Source organism: Hippichthys cyanospilos, chromosome 3 (genome assembly GCF_059441005.1).
Source record: "Hippichthys cyanospilos isolate Australia breed blue-spotted pipefish chromosome 3, RoL_Hcya_1.0, whole genome shotgun sequence".
Classification (NCBI taxonomy): Eukaryota; Metazoa; Chordata; class Actinopteri; order Syngnathiformes; family Syngnathidae; genus Hippichthys; species Hippichthys cyanospilos.
In genome coordinates, this window is record NC_142371.1 from 8,947,177 (window position 1) to 8,962,532 (window position 15,356).

General features: G+C 38.4%; 1 protein-coding gene and 1 long non-coding RNA gene across 3 annotated transcripts in view; one reads left to right on the plus strand and one right to left on the minus strand.

Moving 5' to 3' along the window:
- Window positions 1-13,305, minus strand: LOC148425691 (uncharacterized). Its single transcript, XR_015865079.1, has 3 exons — window positions 13,230-13,305; window positions 11,704-11,843; window positions 1-350 (listed from the first exon to the last, which is right to left on the minus strand). It is a non-coding gene; the product is annotated as an uncharacterized LOC148425691 (long non-coding RNA).
- The window catches only part of LOC148425692 (neurocalcin-delta A), a 27,509-nt gene continuing 18,168 nt past the window's right edge, over window positions 6,016-15,356 (plus strand). The window contains exon 1 of one of the 2 annotated variants that reach the window (XM_088410698.1): window positions 6,016-6,304. The gene's annotated coding sequence lies outside the window, so the exon portion shown is untranslated. The remainder of the gene's footprint in view (window positions 6,305-15,356) is intronic. The other variant, XM_088410697.1, reaches the window with a different exon arrangement.

Here is a 15,356-nt window from a genome sequence, read left to right on the forward strand (position 1 = left end):
CTCAAAGTCTTAATTAACCTTGTCACACAGAGCCACAATATTTTCTTAATTTTTCATGAGTTTATATTTATGGCCTATGATGTTAAATTTGAGTCAAGGCGAAAAATGTGAAAAGTCATTTCTGTGTAAAAACACACTCAGCTGATCTCAGTTGCATGTAGACAAGAAATGTTGTTCCTGAGGCGTGTGTTTCTAACAAAGACACAGCATGAGACTGTTTCCTCTTTCAAAGGAACCTCTAAATGATTTGCTTTGGAGAGAGAAGTTGTTTTCTCTTCCGCCCGGCCTGTTGCTTCCTGAATCTTCAGCAGGGAGGAATTCCCTCTTGTGCCTGTTGCCCGCTCTCCTTCCTAATGCATGCACACACACAAACACACACGCACACACGCAAGCAGAAAACATCAAGTTATAAATTGCATTTATTGTCACATTACGTGAGGTTATATTGGTATCTCACGTTTCAAATACAGTACAGAAAATGTTATACAATTTGGAAACACTCCAAATATTTTCAGTACTGCCATTGCTGGAAAAAGAAACCATTCAAAAAACACTGCCTCTGCACACTTTAAACTAAATTTCTACATCCTAGCTTGCAGTAACAAATGAATTAAGCAACTTTTAACATTCAAAGAACCATTTTGACATGGTTTCCACAGATAAGACAACACTGGGAGCCACAAACGCTGTATTACATCTGAAATGAAGATGTTTTATATATATATATATATATATATATATATATATATATATATATATATATATATATATATATACACACACATATTGTTTTGATAATTACGGTAATGGGACGAGTGGGAGGTTGGAAGCGAACTGCAGCTGCTGTTAGCAGCCAGATGAGTTGCTTACCGCAGCTTCTATTAACCAAGGTCGTACCACATTATTTTTATTAAAAGAGGCAAGCAGACCGAATAAACGTCTGAATCCATTCATGTCACGAACGGGCTTTAAAATGATATTTATTCTGTTTTAAGAATTTTTCAAGCACTCCAGTTTGTATCGTTTAGTTACCTTTGTCATTTAGCACTTAGCTGTGTTCATTTTAACTAAGGTTGTTACCATGTTGGTTTCAAGAAAACGACAAGCAGACTCACCCAACGTGAGTCCAACCTTAATTTATTTTGTTTTAAGAATTCTTCAAGTGCTTTAGTTCTTAATGTTCAGTTATATCATACTTTAGAAATGTGTGCTATATTTGTATTTCCTGTTTTTACCTTCCCAAAACTGATTGGCTGACTTTTGTCACCTTTCATATGCATTTTGCACCAAACATGTCCTATAGATGTCACCTTATCACCTTATCATGCAAACGTCATTGACTGCAATTTAAATGTACAATGAACTTAGCATCGTTTACTTTCCCAAACCACAGAGAGCCACAACATAAGGATGAAAGAGCATCTCTGAAGTTGCAAGTTGCTGACCCCTGGACGAGGACATATGGAAATAAGGCTGTGTTTAAAAAGGTGAGCAAAACTCAAAAGCTCAAAAGCAAAATTTTAATAGCTTGTTTCAAGTTTTCTGACTATCTCTTTGGTTAAAACTACATAGATGCATCAGAGCAGGAGACACTGCTCTCTGGTCTGCTGCTCTTTGGTTAAAACTACATAGATGCATCTGAGCAGGAGACACTGCCCTCTGGTCCGCTGCAATGTCTAGAACTCACTGGAATGGTGAAAAAAAGCCCCACAATAATTCTACCAAATCAAATTCAGCTCTGGACTTTACAGAACTAGCGTGACCTTTGGTTAGATCTAGTCAATCAGTGTTGGGCAAGTTACATCAATACTGTAATGCATTATTTATTACTTATTACTCTCATCTCAAAGTAATTAGTTACATTACAATATTACTGTAGTTGAAATGTAATGCATTCCACTACTATTGCATTACTGTACTTATATATTACTCTCACCAACATAGTAACTGGAAATATGGATTTTCCATTCTAGATGTAGCTCGTTACATTCATTAAACATCCAGTGGAACGTTGGCATAAGCCTAAAACCAGTACAAAATTTTGGTCTGTACACCTTTAAAGACATGACTATTATTATTGTGTTTAACATACTGTTTAACATGAGTTTTGTATGCTTCATCTTGATGCATATTGACCAGAGCTATTTATAGTATAGTACTATTATGCCTACATTTACAGTCAGGCCTTTCAGGCAAGTTTAAAGCGTAAATATATGGACACGTTGATCTACCAACCTAGATTATTACAATGACCTTCAGCTACCCCATAGCCACACAGCAGTTTGTGGAGGAAGTGGGGTTTGTCCAGAAGTCACAGAAAAATAAGCCCGTGCAGGAATGTCACGAACCTCCACACTTGAAGTTTCCGAAGGAAGACCCCATTGACACATGTGCTCAAGAAGTGCTGTTGTCCAGAGTCCCAAAAGTAGCTCGCACAGGCATGGTAGTGGTGCAGATTGGTAAGAACTGCTTTGAGACAACACAGGGCCTGTATGAGTTGGGACTAGGCAATAGTCCGCAATGTCACTTGGACAGACAGCTGGCATGCAGAGCATGCGTTCGAGTGTTTTACCATTTTCAAACTTGCATGGCGATCCCATTCATCTGAAGAAAGGTGGCGACCCTGAACTTATTGCTGGGCTCCATAAAGGAAACTTTCAAGCACGTACTGAATTCATGCCAAAAATCACTAGGCCTCTTACACCTGGGTCCACAATCAGGTCCTGAACCCAATTGCAAGCATACTAGGGGCTTCAACCAAGTGCTAAACACCATCAGTGCAATCACTTTAGTACAGGCAAGAGTTCAGCCAAGGCTAGGACACAATTCTGTGGCACCAGGGATCATGTCAGAAGTAGGACTTTACTGGCAGCTGTCATGCCTGGAGAGCCGTCTGGTACATAGCGGCATAGTGGCGAGAGAATAGGACCCAGACGCATGCACACTGAACAAGACGGGGTCTTTAAAAGCAATAAACTGAGAAAACGAGACAGCCACACCAGCTAGAAAAGTACAACGGAAAATCGCTCGAAACTGATAACGTTTAAATAAACCTTGCTCAAGGGAAAAACAATGTTGGGACAGAAAAACAGCGTGTATAGTATATAACACATCTACGAAGGAGTAGGCTTGCGCTCATTCACAAGGATAGAAGACAATGATCCGACAACTCACGGCATGTAAAACGGACATAAGTAACCTCTCGAGATTGGATGACATACAATGTGTGGAGCAGGTACGTGAAACTAGCAGCTGGAATCAATAATGCTACTTAGAATTAACCGTGAAAAACAAAAGCGGATCTCAACAAAAAGGCCAAAGAAGAAAAAAACCACAAAGATAATCCAAACATGACTGCAGCTTCTTGAGGACCTCAAGACTCTATTGAGAGTCCAACACCACATCCCCAATACCACTTTGAGGCTAGATATTCTTGTCTCCGTGACCATAAAAAACACCCTCAGCCTGGTGCTGATAGTACCACCGCAAGATCACTTGGATGATGCACATGAAAGAAAGAGAACCAAATATAAACATCCAATCATCAGCTGTCAAGAGCAGGCCTAGAAGTAAAGGTGAATGGCCATAAAAGTAGGCTGGACAGGGTTTATGGGCCAGTCACTCTACTGGGCCCTCAGTGTACTAGAAATCACGGGAAGGGCAAGGGTCAGAGTCATCTGGAACATCACTGAAGCAGCCAAGAAAACTCCAGATTGCTGGGGATCGGGAGAGACTGTCCCTGGAGACAAGCGAATGCCACCTGGTCATATATCACAGCCTTGGCAGAGCATATATTATGTCGCAAGACCCAAAACACCCTATGGCACCAGGTTAGATCACTGACAATGTGATCCAATAAATCAGAACACGTCATTTAGAACTGTATAATTGAGAATGATTTGGCATTTAACATTGCTGCGAATCATCAAAATAATATATACAAGTAAATATTATTTTGATGATTCGCAGCAATGCTTTTAGGTGTCAACAAAGTTTCTGTTGACAAAATTCTACAAGGTGAGACAGTGAGAACTAGAGGGGAGATGGTGATGATGATTGGGAGGAATGGTCCCCCCGATCAAAGCATTGAGGTGGTCCGGTTTGGGAGTCTCAGCATTGCATCTCTGCTATTTGCCGATGATGTACCTGACTCTGGATAAAGTGGTAAATAATGGATGGATTGATGGCAAATTCTGCAAATCATCTAAAATACGTTTCTTGGTTTTGTCTCAGAAACACAACTGACACCATTCCACAGGTTTTCAGTTGGATTAAGGTCTGAGGTTTGGGCTGGTCACTTCATAAATTTGCTTTTTATGTGAAAGGGGAGGGAATATGTGGAGGGAATATGCTGCTCTTTCACTGGTTTATTTGGAGTTGACTTGCCAATATCAAGGATCATTTTTTTAATTTTTTGTAAAATAGACCTTTTTTTCTACAGTGTATCAATGTTTGATATCTGCTGTTTAGTCTGTGTAATCTGTGCAAACTCTTACAATTCACTGTCAGCAATTTGAAATCCCATAATTTGTTTTTATGAATTCCTCCATAGTCTACACTCACTTATAGCAAAATAAAACTGTTCTCCCTAATCTCCATCCCAATGGCTTCAACATTTTTTCTATTTTTGCTTTGAGTAGGACACGTTGAGCTTCATTTCAATGGTTCGTTACTCACTGACGATTTTCTCTGTCCTGCATGGCATTCCATCTCATCTCTCTTTCCCTAAGTCTTTCACACAGCTTACTCTCTCAGTGGGGGGTTGTGTTCACATGGCTGACCTCGCCCCATCCTCCACGCTACCCCACCCTGGCCAGAGTCCCCCTTCGCTACATTCAGTTGACCAACAGATGCTATTCAGATGAGTGTAGTCTAACCAAAGGACTTAGCCGGGTGGAGGATGGGATAGTGAGATGTTTTATTCGTTCCCAGATGCTGACAGATTTTTGCATTAGAAATACAACTTGGGGGATGTCATGCACTCTATTTCTTTGTATGGAACTTTTGTATATGCTACATTTTTGACAATTTTATGGGTTACTGGTGTCCTTTATTATATCATGTGTGGCATTCGATCTTGGGGTCAAAAGTCATAGTGCAATGTTTCATGTTTTTGAATAATAGTAAATACAGTGCACTCTCACTTATTGCTGGTGAAACATTCTGTGGTCGGTGTATTTCCACAACGTAGGAGTTGACGCTACTCACATTAGTTTCCAAACGCAACCTATCTGTAGACCGTGCTTCAACTGTTTAGTACTGCCAGCAGTACCGTGCTCCAGTACACCCAATTTTGGGACAACTGCTAATATTCAAAAAACGCATTTGAACATTCTGAGTTTGCTGAACAGACCGACAATGAGGAGGTAGGGATTTTGAGGGTGTCAAATTAATTAATTAAAACAAATGTTTAAGGTCTCAGTTTTTGTAAAACAAACATCCTCTTAAAAAAAAAATAAAATAAAAAAAACATGCTGTGACTTAGATGGAAAATAGCAAGAATAAATGGCAGGAAATCCTGTATAATAGCAAACAGCAATTCATGAAATATTGGTCACAAAAGAAAAATTTGTGATCGAGTAAAATGGCAATAAATGACAAATCACAAAGTGTCGGGGAAACAATCTATTTCAATTTCCTGCTTAATGAGTGTTTATAGGTGTCATTCATCATACCATTTGTTGATTATACTGTGTTTTGGAAGATGAACACAAGGAGTGCCATTTTAATATCTTTTTTGATCCACGTCTTTTTTTCTCTTACTACTACCAGCACTCTTTTCCTGCACATGTTGTGTAAAAGAGACTGTCATTTACCAGCTTCACTTGGTGTGTGTGCGTGCGTGTGCGTGTGCGTGGGTGTGTGTGTGTCAGTTTGCATGCATGTGTGTGTTGACCTATTGAAATCATTTCAGAGCCATGTCCCTGTTGCCATGGCAATGCAGGCTTCTGTGTCTCTTTTCTCTCAGTGATTCCCCTCCCATTGCATTTCCCCTCCACTCCAGTGAGGTCATGTGATTATGCTTACGTCAAGCTGGAGAGGCAGGCAAGGGAGAGCGTTAGCCTGTGTGTATGTGCGTGTATGTTTTAAACAAACCATCTTGCTTCAACGAGGAGTATCTGAAAGTCTGTGTGTCTCTGTTTCAGTCAGTCAATTTCTCATTTAGTCCACATTGTTCTTAAGTCCCTCCTTGTTTTTCCGATAGTATTCTCGCCTGTTGCTTCCTCTTCTCCCTCCACAAACTTATTGTACAGAGTGTTGAGTGATGGACTGCTGAACAACTTGTACATCGCTACAAAGTGAGGTAAGAACCATGATGCATTTTTACAATGACTAGTGGCTGCGCCTGGAACCACAGCTGAGAACTGATAAGAATTCTGCTTTTTGTTGCATTGACAAAAGATTCCTATAATTTTTTTTGAGGAGGGGGCAGGGCATTCAATGTATTCACCGATTCTACTCTTTATTGGCCTGCTTTTGGTAAAGTAGAGCCAGTGATGTTATGAAATGCTTAGTGGTCTCAGATGAATCCCTGATTACAAGACAAGTTGCTTTCTGTCTCAGCAAACAGCCTGATCTTTTTTCAAAGACGCTGCAGGAAGTGAGGGGGGGGGGGGGTGGGGGGGTGTAAGCGAAGGCGAGTGTGATCATTACGGGGGCTGAGAGTGTTATGTGCTCTCTAACCACGAGTGATGGGCTGCGCCACATGGCTTTTCCTCTCAAAACATTCTAATGTTAGTGGCGGTCGTGGGCTGTAGCTGCTTCTTCTGCCTGCCAGAGATTTAGAAGACGGGAGGGGGGCTGAGCAGCTGCCACCTGCCCCCCTTGGAGAGAATGGGAAAGCATGAATGGCATGCTGTGCATGTCTCAAATAGTCTTAATGTCAATTTTGTTTATGATTTTCAAAGCAGACACCACTGATAGGGCAAGAGTTCCAAATTTCCCTTGCTGTGGGCCAAGCTTCAGAACCCTCCTCCCATTATTTTTTACAAGACCCTCACACACAAACCAACCCTTCGCAAGGCAAGCCTTACAAAAAGCATGCCAGACTACTTTTAGCTAGCCGAGATGGAGGAAAGAAAGGGGAAAACATTGACAAGAAGTGGTCACCATCTTCCTATAAAAACTCCCCGCTCGTATTCACTCTTTTCTCTGCTTTCTAAATCTGCTGTGGGGTTCTTTCTCTCCATCCCCCCTCCAGCCAAGAGCCTAGACCACGCAGCAGCTCATTGTGTCTTATTGAAGTGTTTATATTCACATTCCCAAAGTAGAATTGATGATTTGTGGCTTGTAATTTACTGTTTGTCCGATAGAAGCCAGTGACTGCGAGTATTTTTTATGAAGTAGCAAGTTCACAAGCATAGGTTCATGTCAATATTTTCATCAAGACAATGAGCTGAGCATATGCTTCTATTTAAAATCCACATGTTTTTGAAATTATCTATTGTGTAAGAGTTTACATAAAAAAAACAATGTAGTGTTCAAGAATATGGAGTGCAGTTTTTCACCAAAACCCCCCCACCAAAGATAGCATACTAGCAACTTTTATCAGACATCCTGCAGCCTACAGCAATGTGTGTGTACGCGTGTGTGTTTGGGCCCCTGGTTTTTGCTCCATGGTGGGTTGGTGGACCATATAAGTTCAGACCATTTTTTGAGGTTCAAGACTTGCTTTTAGAGTACATGTCTGTATTGGATTTTGGTTGAGGTTAGGGTTAAATAATCTAGAGTTATGGTTAAGGTTAGGAACAAGTTATGGTTAAGGTTAGGAACAAGAAAATGCACTGTTGATGGGATGCCCTCACTATGATGAAACAAAATAACCCCTTGCGTGCATGTGCGTGTGTGCTCATGTCAGTGTGCATTCGTGAGCATGATGCAATTTGTTTCAATTTATGTATGCAAAATCCAAATAATGGTAATGTTTCCATTTTTAAGTGACTTCTGTTTAGTGTCAGTAATAGAGGCCAATTCAGTGCAGAATGTTTCCTTTTTGTAAGACAAGTGTGAATTAATGTTTTATTTAAATTATATTCATCTATCCATTTTTGTGCTGCTTACTTTTAATGCTGATGCTCTTGACCAAAAGAACAATTGATCCTAGATAAAAGTGGTTTCCTCCACATTGTGTCCAGCCTCTCTCTTAACGTGGGCATTCCACATACTGCGTTGTGGCTATGCTCCACTGCGTTGCATCTCCGCTGCGTCAAATGTAGCACTACGCAGCCATATTAATGAATGAGAGCGGTTCCACATCCTGCGTATCTGCCACGCTGTTTTGCATTGCAGCTCCGTCGTTGCGCCGCCTTCCACCAACTTTAAGCAGGATTTGAAAAATCTGGTCCACCGCCGTCCACCATGGTCAATTCCACAGTTCAGAAAGCACCAAAGGAGAAAAAGAATGTAATCTACATCCGGATTTATAAAGAAAAAGCACACGATGTGGACGATTGTCTTGTCCTTTGCTGATTGACTGGATGAAGCCAAAAGCAACTGCTTCTCCTTCTCTGTGCCAGTGTAATCAAGAAAAACAAGTGCAAACACTTTCCTCCTTTTAATTAGCACTGCAACGTGTGTACATATATAGGATTGTTTGAGTCACGATTCTATCAATCCACTTGAAAGTTGAAACGAATACAATTGTAAATGAAGCTTGCTGTGAAGTGTTATTCACACAGACTTTCCACAAACGGAGATTGCTTTGTTTCTGGAAATTCAGAAAACATATTTTTTTCTGTTTAATCTCTTGATAGTACCCATGAAAGCAAACCAAACAACAACAAAAAATTCACTTCATTTTCATCCAAATACTAAATCATTCAAAAGAAGCATCACCTGTGTGGTGACATTTTGGTTTTCCAGTTAAGGAAATGAATGGTTAAATATTGACATACCGAAGTATGTATATGTATATGTATGTGACGTATGTAAACACTGCAAAAAAATTATGCCAATCACCGCAGCAGATAAGATGCGTGCATTATGTCAAACTAGCTCAGCCACACTCTATTGTTTATGTTTACATTTGCCCCTAAGGTGTTCTTGCAGTCTGCTCAATAAAGAATATATATATATATATATATATATATATACATGGAAACTAACCAAAGCAAATAACCAAACTAACGAACGTGATTATGTGTGTGTGTGTGTGTATGTGTGAAATGAATGAAAACCTCAATGACACATACAATATGCTGCATAATGCCCATCTGAATATCTACTGTAAATACAGATTGGATGTTACATATATTAGCCGAACATTGTTAATTATATCAAGAAAAATACCACAAGTTCATGAACTTCTTGAAGGTATCTATATCATCCTGTTAAGTGCTGTTAAGAGCTAAGAGCTGAAACACTGGCGGAAACTAAATTGAAAGCAGTTTATGTAACCAGTGATTTATGACCATAGTCAGGAAGAAAGACATGGAAAAGGGTTAGGGTTAGGGAACTTAACAATAGGGAAAATAGACAAATGTTGAAAAAATGTTTTAATCAGATTTGTCACAAAGATTGAATGGTCACACATAAACATTTTGTATTTGACTATCAAAAGTAAGATGGGTTGAGCAAAATATTCCTTACAAGCGAGCCTGTGAGTCCAAAGCCTTCAATGTGAAAAACATGTTCATAAAATATGAATAAATTGGGCACTCACGTTTTTAACTTTATCTGTTGTTATGAGACTTTAGCTGGGCTGTGAGAAGCTTCTTTTTTATGCCTCTATTTGAGCGCAACACAAACATGGTGCCAAGCTCTTAACAAATATGAACTTCTCTGCCAAGAGGGCAATAGCCACACAACCACACAAATAAATAAAAGGAATATATAAAATCAGAAAAACATTACTTGGCAAAATAGACCTAAGTTGAGGAGATAGGGTGGAGCTATGCCATGCAAGTATTTTATAAGTAATTAACAAAACCTTGAAATGACATCTCAGGTGTACCGGAAGCCAATGCAAGCTAGCGAGTTCCCATGCTTCATCCTCTATCCATGCTGCTAGCATCTACCAGCTTTGGTCTTTTCTTGATGCATGCACGGGTTGCGGTATCGCTGGCCAATTACTGGACTTTATTTTTTTTCTTTTTTTGTATTACTTGGTATTACTATAATTGATTTCATTGCTTTACTTTTATTCTTAATATGATCATTATGTTGTTGTATATTATTTTTCATTATGTATTATATATATATATATATATATATATATATATATATATATATATATATATATATATATATATATATATATATATATATATATATTATTATTATTATAAACATGTGACATGTTTTGATAAAACCAGGCACTTATGTCAGAAATTACTCCCCTCAAAAATGTGTTTTTAAGTAGACAATTGTTCTTAATACTTTAATACTGAACAACAAACAATGTCCATCCCTCCTATTAAGACTATTTTCAGTGCATTCCACGAATGTCAAAACTTAGTTGTCAGCCATTGTGTTAGTTATTTACCCCGTTGTTAACCATCAAAGTCATTACAATTCTTTGGCCTTTCATAGTTTCCTTCCTTTGTCGGCAAGGTCGTTTTTTTATAAAGGACTTTTCTAGGTTTGTGTCTCCACTGATGAATTATATGTAGGTTATCAAATGCAAAATTTTGGTGGAGTTGCGTCACAAGCTTGCTGTTTTGCTCGCTTTTTCCTTTTACGCATCAGCTTCATAGATGTTCAGTTCAAAGCTGTTTTACATATAAATGGACATGGAGCATAATTTATTTGTGTCTGCATGATTACCGGTAATGAGAATGAAAATAATGTGTTCATTCCCCAAAAAAGCTAACTCTTGGGTGGTTGGGATCCTGGATATGATTCTAGGGGATAATGCAATTTATTAAGACATTTGGTGTATTTATTGGAATATTGAAAAAAAATGCATGGCTGATGAACTGCAAACCTCAAATCTTCTGGCCTTGAGCTTGATGCAATAGCGTGCTGTAAATATTATTGATACTGAACATACAACTGAAAATAAAAGCCTGGAATAGTTTTTACTAATGAATATTTTAATGAGTCCGCTCTGCTTACAATCTGAGACGAGTAGTGTTTTTTTTCCCCCCAATTTTGAATAAAATTCATTTAAAATCCACGACATCCTTGTGAAAATCTGCACAGATTTCTGTGAAACTCATGATCATTATCATTCTTGTAGCCATAAGACATGGCACAATTAATTCCTACAAACATTTTAGTTGTAATATTTTTTGTTAGAATGCCAATGTAAAGTTGAAGTAGCTTTTGCTAAATGAGTGTGCTCTTCCCATCGGTGAACGTGTTGTTTCCAAGCACTAATGTAAGCAGAACACACTTAGCCAGTCATTAGCGAGTTATGTATGTGTTCTTTAAAAGAAAAAGACTAAATTCTTGCAAAAGTATGACTGAATAGAGAAAATCAGGCCAATCCTAATGTGCAGAATCTGAGCGACGCCATCTAGTGTAGTGTGTGTTGTAATATGGAAGGGGAGAAAAAATTAAGTCAGACAACTTCTTAATAATAATTGTGAATAATTAACACAATAATTTTAAAACCATACATTTGAACATTAAAATTGTCGAGAATGTCTTAAGAACATTCAGTGAATATTTGAGACCTTATGAACTGTGACAAACTCCTGACATGAACGTACATTTGGTACATTCAAAACACTTGTAAAGGTTACTTCGGGGTTACTTAACTGAAATTCCACTTGAAGTGCTTGCAGAATATTCAAAGGGGTCATCTCCAGCTAAAAGATTCCTTTCAGGGTGTCACACACTGACCTGTCTCATTTTTAAAGAATAACCCCGGCCTATTGGGTTTCATGCATCTTTGGGACCTATGGGAAACAGATGTTCTATTTTTATTCACAGACCCTAAAATGTCATGCTAAACACAAGTGATTGATTAAAAAGGAAGATGTTGTCTCGTTTGCTGCTTGCTGGACTATATCTGACAGTGATACCATTTGCCAAGCTAATCTTAGTCTGATTCATGTCTTAAATTCTTCAAGTCATCGTAATATAACCATGTCTTGAACAAAAAACAAAATTATATTCTGACAATCCTAAAATTCATTGTGATTTCTTTCCTTCTGTGATTGACTTTTACTGTTACTTATTTGAAAATCATAAGGTATACAGTTTTGATATTAGGAATACAAAATATGTGGTTAGTTAATAGTTATAACTGGTAAGCATGTCCACCTCAAAGTTCAGAGTCACAAATTCAATTCCATTTGACGCAAGTAGTCAAGTATGTGCTGCTTATCAAAAGCAAATGTGTTAGCTAATGCTAATGGGTGCAACCAGCACAACGCAATGTAGTATTGCTTACTTGTGGCATTGACATAGTATTTAACCCAGATTTCTTTAAAAGTTACTGTCGAGCCTATTTTCGATGTTACACGCCTCAAACAAACTTGATTGAAAAAATCAATTTACTGTATCAGCTAGCTTTGCAGGAGCCTGACAGCAATCCTGGATTGGGCATCTTGTGAAGTGGAGTTTTCTGTATTTAGGCAAGAACCGTAAAATAGTGTGTAAAATAAATTGTTGTTTCTTTACATTGCAACTATGTAGCTATATTCTTCTTTTTCTTCTTATTATTATTACTATTATTATTCATTAGTAATTATTATTTTACAGCAATTCTTTTTTTTTCCAGTAATATTGCTTAAAAAAAAAAAAAAAAGCATGCAGTCACCCAAGCAGAAGAGACACTTTTATTGCGGTAGTAACTAAAATGAATTTTTTTTTCGGCTGACTTTAGTCCCATTATTCAGTCCGATGTCTTGTCATCAACGAACACAACCTCGGCCGCGGTCGACACATTGAGCACCCCTGCCTTGGAGTCATCTTGCCTTCTGACCTCTCCTAATGTGACTTCCGTTCTATTAGTTATTTTCCATGATGCTATATCCTGTTTCTAAATTTTTCTGCACAGGAAGCAAAGTGAGCTCTGGTCCATCCCTGGAGGCATGCTTAATGAGAACCATCTCAAGGCTCAGGCTTTGCCTCCAGATTGCTCTCACTGTTTGCCAAAAACATACACTGTTAGTCAATAGTGGTTATCATCATGTCTGTACACTTGCACTGGTTGTTCTGGTTAACTGTCAGACTTTAACTTGGTTAAATCACAAGCAATTTTGGGACCCAAGGCTAACCAATTAAAGTTTGAATGAAGCACTAAAATGCACAGTAAATATGATATTATAAGCACTCACACTAGGATCAAGTCTTCAGTTTGTCGCATCTTAGTGACACCACCAATAGCAGACCAGCATATTAGTGACACATTGCAGCGCAGGCAGTTTGACGCAACCAGAAAACTGGAGCAATCACAAATAACGATGCCTGAGGATGGAGACAAAAAAACATGAACACAGCTGACCCTTGAGGTCATGACAGTTGTTGGATGTCGTAAAGCAGGAAAAATGCCATAAAGAGGGGACAGAAAAACGTCACAGTCCATGTCGAAAAGTGAAAAATACATAAGGCAAGGGCGTCGTAAACCGCATAATTTTGGATTGGAGAAAAACCTAAAATGGTATATGTGGACAACACCCTGCTGATGCAAGGTTGAGTAAGAGCAAGCTTGTTCTTGATGTTTTGTTGTTGTTGTTTTTTTAATAGATGGTTTATTTTGTTTGAAATTTGAATCTCAAAAAAGTAACTTCACACCTGACCCTATGGGAACATGCCCAGTAGAAGCGACAGACCCTGCAGCAATGAATTTTGCGTGAGAATTCTTGATGATATAACCATCAATTTGAGCATGTCTTCCATTGATGGTCCAACCATCTTTACAGCTTGACCAACAGATCTTCAAACTTTGTAACGTGCCACAGTTGGTCATGTTCCTGTCATGTCATTATCATCGTTGGAAGCTCTTTGTCCTCCCTGGACGACATTGCCAACTCTTGCTATCCGAGCAGACAGAGGAAAATTGTCAGCGGCAGAACTCACCCTGGTCACCATGCCTTCAAACTGTTGTCCTCTGATTAGCAATACTGGGCTAAAAAAAGCCACATAAAAAGACTCAGAGACAGCTTTGCCCTCAGAGCTACTGTATATACGCTCTGAATAACAACAAAACAAGAAGACACTGAAACGATTACGATAGCAATTGCGCTCTGTGAAACTATGGTTTATTTTCTATTTAGTCTTTTTTTTATCCATTATTTATTCTATTTATTGTTCATATTATTACTGTATTATTACTGTAAACGGTTTCTTACCTACAGGAGTGAGTTACGTCACAACCCCTTATATTAAAAAAAAAATAGAAATGCAATGTTGTTCTGAAATCATGTTCAATCACCAATTCAGGGCACTAAAGTATCTTCGCCGAAAAAGTAGTATTCCAAGAAGTGTTTGTTAGGTCTGATTGTGATGTCAGGCTGACCCAAGCCACAAAGATATGGACCGAAAAAAAACACAAAAAAACTCGTCACTACCAGTACTGAGAGCACAAAGCAGCAAGGAAGCTTAGCTGATTCTCATAATGTTCCAAAATAGTTATCAAGTGTGACTCAGTTGAGTGGGCGCTGAGTCCACTGGTACTGTATTTTTCACAGTTTTTTCTCACATTACATAATTTGTGTGGAAAATACCAAACATCTTTGATAGTATTGTTTTATTTATTATTTATTTTCAATTTAGTCTTTAGCACAAACGAAACAATTAACTTTTGAGTGAGGATCAAATTGACTTTTTCATCTTGTTCGTTCCATTTGTTTTCCTGAATCAATGAGGTTTGATTGCCTACTCTTCCTTTTGCAAGATCTGTTGCTATGGCAACCCAATGATGGAGGGAGAAAATTTAAAGGTATGTTCACCATCCATCCAGTTATTGCCTGGGTACCCAATTCTTGTCAGATTGTTTCAAGGAGTTTGGCGGCTATTGGTCCACCACAGCACATGTGACTAAAACATCATTATTCAAATTTTGGTGAACACATGTAAACACAGTGGTATTGAATTAATAGCAAATTCTTCCAAGGAAATTAGATTTTTCTTAATGTATTAGTAAAATGTATTCGTAAAACAAGCAAAGTTTAGCAAAGTTTTGGCAGATGATGAACAGAAATGGACTGTAAGCTTAATAGGAAAGTTGTTTTGGGGTTGAAGCCAACACTGATGTGTTTAGGGCAGAGGTGTCAAACATTCGGCCCGTGGGCCGGTTCTGGCCTGAGAACCGGTTTAAGCCGGCCCGCAAGATGATTTTGTAAAGTCTAGAAAGGAGATGGATTTTTTTCAATTAATGAAAAACTTGAAATGGTTTATGATTCATGTTATAGTGTTATGATTCATAGTGATGTTGTCCTAATTTGAACACCATTAAAAAAAAA